Source organism: Neofelis nebulosa, chromosome 7 (genome assembly GCF_028018385.1).
Source record: "Neofelis nebulosa isolate mNeoNeb1 chromosome 7, mNeoNeb1.pri, whole genome shotgun sequence".
Taxonomy (NCBI): Eukaryota; Metazoa; Chordata; class Mammalia; order Carnivora; family Felidae; genus Neofelis; species Neofelis nebulosa.
The window spans coordinates 7,528,625-7,534,158 of NC_080788.1; positions in this window are offsets into that span (position 1 = coordinate 7,528,625).

The window sequence follows — 5,534 nt, forward strand, 5'->3', positions numbered from 1 at the left end:
TTGATGCCCGGGCCCACCACTGTCTTCCTTGTCCGACTTCCTGCCCGTAGTGTTCCCCAGCACACCCACTAGACAAAGACGGATCTCTGTGTCTGGAGGTTGAACTGGGCTACAGGGAGTGCACATTTCTCTTAAAACAGTTTGTGCATGATTTGCTGAAATGACTGAAAAATGCAGTCCATACGAACTGCTTCACGAGGTTGGAATGAAAATGCTGTCACATTTCTTTAATTTCTCCAATTAATTGCTTGAGCAGTCTTTATTATTCAGAAGTTCAGGTTCTCCCTTTAGAGGCCTCCTGCCCCCATTGAATTGTTGGCTCCGTATGAAGGACGGAGACCTACTTCCAAATACCAGGCAGAACAACAACTAGAGTCTGAGTAGCCTGCTCGCTGGCAGTCTGGGTGGGTGGTGGCTGTGGTGTCCTCATCCAGGCTCCCCTCCTGAACTTGTGTGCTAAGGTGCCTGGATCTGGGCCCAGTGGGTAGTGGAAGTGAGTGTGATGTGTTGGGGGTGTGCAACAGAGAGTGGTGGGGTCTGTGGTGAAGCGGCATGTGCACTCCCTCAACCAACTGTGGCCAAGTGTGGGCTCCGCGTTGCCAGATTTTCACATGCTTTCAAAAGAAACAAGATGTATGCTGGGTTTTGCTTTTGAGACATAGTTTATGTACAATAAAGCGAACAATATTTATGATTAATTTTGTACTTTTTAATTTTAATTTTTTCGTCATGATAAGTATGCTCTTTTATCCCCATCATCTATTTCAGCTATCCCCCCGCCCACCTCCCCTCTGGTGACTATCCGTTTGTTCCCTGATAAGATGCATTTCTTGGTCTGTCTCTTATTTTTTTCTTTGCTCATTTCATTTGTTTCTTAAATTCCACATATGACCTGTTTTGCTTAATACTCTGTAGCCCCATTCATGTTGCTGCAAATGGCAAGATTTCATTCTTATTTATGGCTGTGTAGTATTCCATTGTATATAGAAACCACATCTTCTTTATCCATTTATTAGGGGACACTTGGGCAGCTTCCTTAGTTTGGCTCTTGTAAATAATGCTGGAATAAACATTGGGGTGCATGTAACCCTCTGAATGAGTGTTTTTGTATTTTTTGTGTAAAAAATCATACCCAGTAGTGTGATTACTGGATCATAGGGTAGTTCTATTTTTAATGTTTTGAGGAACCTCCATACTGTTCTCCTGAGTGGCTGCACCAGTTTGCATTCCCACCAACAGTGCACAAGGGTTCCTTTCTCTCCGCATCCTCGCCAACACCTGTTGTTTCTTGTGTTGTAGATTTTAGCCATTATGATAGGTGTGAGGTGATATCTCGTGGTTTTGATTTGCATTTCCCTGATGATGAGTCATGCTGAGCATATTTTCAGGTGTCTATTGACTATCTGGATGTCTTCTTTGGAGAAATGTCTGTTCATGTCTTCTGCCAATTTTTAAATTGGATTATTTAGATTTTTTTGGTACTGAGTTTCAGGTCTCACCTTAGGTCTTTAATCCATTTTGGATTTATTTTTGTGTATGGTGAAAGAAAGTGGTCTCGTTTCATTCTTTTGCATGTGGCTGTCCAGTTTTCCCAATGCCATTTGTTGAAGAGACTGTTTTTTTCCCGAAAATGCACAAATTTTAATGAATTCTTACATATGTATACATTTTACATTTGTAACCACCATCCATATAAAGATAGGGAACATTTCCATCTCTCAGAAAGTTCTCTTATGCTCCTTTCCAAGTCAATAGTTTCCTATTTCCCACCAAAGGTAACCACTGACTTCGATATCCATAAGTTAGTTTTGTCTTATATTGAACTTCCTATGAATAAAATCTTAACAGTATGTGGCTTCCCAATATAATACTTTTGAGATTGTCCATCTTGCATGTTATCAGTAGTTCATTCCTTTTATTGCTGGGTAGTACCAAATGTCATATTTTATTTATTCATGCTCTTATTGAGGGATATTTGGATTGTTTTTACTTCTTGCCTGTTGTGAATACAACTGCTTATGAACCTTCGTGTATAAGTCTTTTTTCTGGACATATGTACTTTGTATGTGGACATTTGTACATATGTATGTATGTACATATATTAATATATATATTAATATGTATCTACATAGAGGAATTGCTAGGACATTAAATAGGTCTATGAAACTTTGTTAGAAATGGACAGTTTTCCATAAAAGTTATATCAACTTACATCCTCATTAGCAGTGTATGAAAGTTCTAGTGGCTCGACATCCTCACCAGCACTTTTGGCTGTTCCAGTGGGTGTAGAGTGGTACCTCATTATGGTTTTAATTTGCATTTCCATGATGAATAACGATATTGAGCACCTTTACATGTATCTATTGGCCACTCAGTGTTTTCTTTTATGAAGTTCCTTTTCAATTCCCTTTTCTCTTTTTTAAATTGGGATGAGTTATTATTATGTTATATATGTATTTATGTATTATATATATTTATTCTCTATTCTTCATATATTTTGAGTACAAGCCTTTCGTCAGATATGTGTGCTGCGAATATTTTCTCCCAGTCTGTTGCTTACCTTTTCACATTCTTCATAGTGTTATTATTTCATTCCTTAAATGTTTGGTAGAATCTATCAGTGAAGGGGCGCCTGGGTGGCTCAATTGGTTGAGTGACCGACTCTTGATTTCAGCTCAGGTCATGTTCCCAGGGTCATATTATAGAGCCCTGCGTCGAGCCCTCCATTGAGCCTAGTGTCAGGCTTCATGCTGAGTGTGGAGCCTACTTGAGATTCTCTGTCTCTGTCTCTGTCTCTCCTTCTGCCCCCCCTCTCAACTTACACTCTTTCTCTCCCCCCACTCCCCAAAAAAAGGAAGAAATAAAAGAATCCCTCAGTGAAGCCATCTGGGCCTGAAGTTTAATTTGTATAAGGTTTTTAACTACAACTAACAAATATGGGATTTTCTGTTTCTTTTTGGATGAGTTTCATAACGTAGTGTTTTCAAAGGATATTTTTTATTTCTTCTAAGTTGTCAAATTTATTAAGATAAAGTTCTTAATTGTATCCTCCTATTATCTTTTCAACATCTTAAGGATCTATCATAATACTCTCCTTTTTATACCTAATATTGGTATTGTGTTTTTATCTCCTTCTTGGTAAACATTAACCAATTTTATTAATTTCAAATAACATACATTTTTGCTTTGTTGGACTTCTCTGTTATTTTCCTCTTTTCTATTTCATTGAATTTTTGCTCATTTATTTTCTTCCTTCTATTTGGGTTAATTTTTTTTTTAAAGCTTTTTGAGGTAGGATCATTGACCATTGATCTATACATCTTCATTCTTTCCTAATAGATGGCTTTAAAGCTATACATTTTCCTCTAAATGTTGCTTTACCTGCATCCCACAGATTTTAGTATGCTGTATTTTCAGTTCAAAATATTTTCTCATTTCCTTGAAATTTATTTTTTGATTCTTGGAGTTGTTATTATTGTGGTTTTAAAGAGTGCTACTTAATTCCTACATATTTATATATTTTAGGTTTTGTTTTGTTAATGATTTCTATTTTAATCCACTGTGGTCATAGAACATACTCTGTATGATTTTAACCCTTTGAGGCTTATCAAAACTTGATTTATGTCCCAGCATATAGTTATTTTGGTGACTGTTCCATATGAATTTAACAAAAGTTATATTCTGTAGTGTTGAATATTGTTTTCTGTGATATTCATTAGGTCAAGTAGTTGATAATATTTTCAAATCTTTATACTTTTTTTTTTTAATTTTGTAAGCTTCTTTTTTTTTTTTTTTTGAATTTTTTAATGTTTATTTTTTTTGAGAGAGGGGCGGGGAGGGGCAGAGCGAGGGAGACACAGAATCTGAAGCAGGCTCCAGGCTCTGAGCTGTCTGCACAGAGCCCAAGATGGGGCTTGAACCCATGAACTGTGAGATCATGACCTGAGCTGAAGTCAGATGCTTATCCGACTGAGCCACCCAGGTGCCCCAAATCTTTATACTTCTTGACTTTTTGACTAGTTATTCTATGAAAATATTCATCTATGATTGTGGATTGTTTATTTCTCCTTTTTTTTTTTATTTATTTTTTTTATTTTTGGGACAGAGAGAGACAGAGCATGAACGGGGGAGGGTCAGAGAGAGAGGGAGACACAGAATCGGAAACAGGCTCCAGGCTCCGAGCCATCAGCCCAGAGCCTGACGCGGGGCTCGAACTCACGGACCGCGAGATCGTGACCTGGCTGAAGTCGGACGCTTAACCGACTGCGCCACCCAGGCGCCCCTATTTCTCCTTTTATATATGTGAGGTTTTGCTTCATATAATTTGAAGCTCTCTTATTAGGTGCACATGCATTTATGATAAGTCTAACTGATAAGTGGACACTTTTATCATTATAACATGTTCCTATTACTCCTAGTGATACTCCATGTTTTGAAATCTATTGGTCTGATATGAATACAACTATACCAGCTTTCTTCTGATTAACCTCTATATGGCATGTCTTTTTTCATCCTTTTACATTCAAACTATGTCCTTATATTTAAAGTTTGTCTCTTGTAAATGGAATAATTTGAGCTTGATTCTTTATCTAGACATTCTTTTTTTTTTTAAATTGAAGTGTTTCATGTATTTACATTTTGTATAATTAAGGCTATACCTAGCTTTAAGTTTGCCCTTTTAATATGTGTGCCATTTCTTTCTTATATATTTGTTCCTCATTTCCAGCTGCCTTTTGAATTAACCAAGCATTTTTAACTATTCCATTTTATTCTTTTTTTGAGTTTTAAACTGTACTTTCTCATATTCATTTTATTTTATTATTTTTTAAATTTAACTTTATTTTTTATTTTTTAAAATTTACATCCAAATTAGTTAGTATATAGTGAAGCAATGATTTCAGGAGTAGATTCCTTAATGCCCCTTACCCATTTAGCCCGTCCCCCCTCCCACAACACCTCCAGGAACCCTCAGTTTGTTCTCCATATTTATGAGTCTCTTCTGTTTTGTCCTCCTCCCTGTTTTTATATTATTTTTGTTTCCCTTCCCTTATGTTCATCTGTTTTGTCTCTTCAAGTCCTCATATGAGTGAAGTCATATGATTTTTGTCTTTCTCTGACTGACTAATTTCACTGAGCATAATACCCTCCAGTTCCATCCATGTAGTTGCAAATGGCAAGATTTCATTCTTTTTGATTGCCGAGTAATACTCCATTGTATGTATATACCACATCTTCTTTATCCATTCATGCATCGATGGACATTTGGGCTCTTTCCATACTTTGGCTATTGTTGATAGTGCTGCTATCAACATGGGGGTGCATGTGTCCCTTCGAAACAGCACACCTGTATCCCTTGGATAAATGCCTAGTAGTGCAATTGCTGGGTTGTAGGGTAGTTCTATTTTTAGTTTTTTGAGAAACCTCCATACTGTTTTCCAGAGTGGCTGCACCAGCTTGCATTCCCACCAACAATGCAAAAGAGATCCTCTTTCTCTGCATCCTCGCCAACATCTGTTGTTGCCTGTCTCATATTC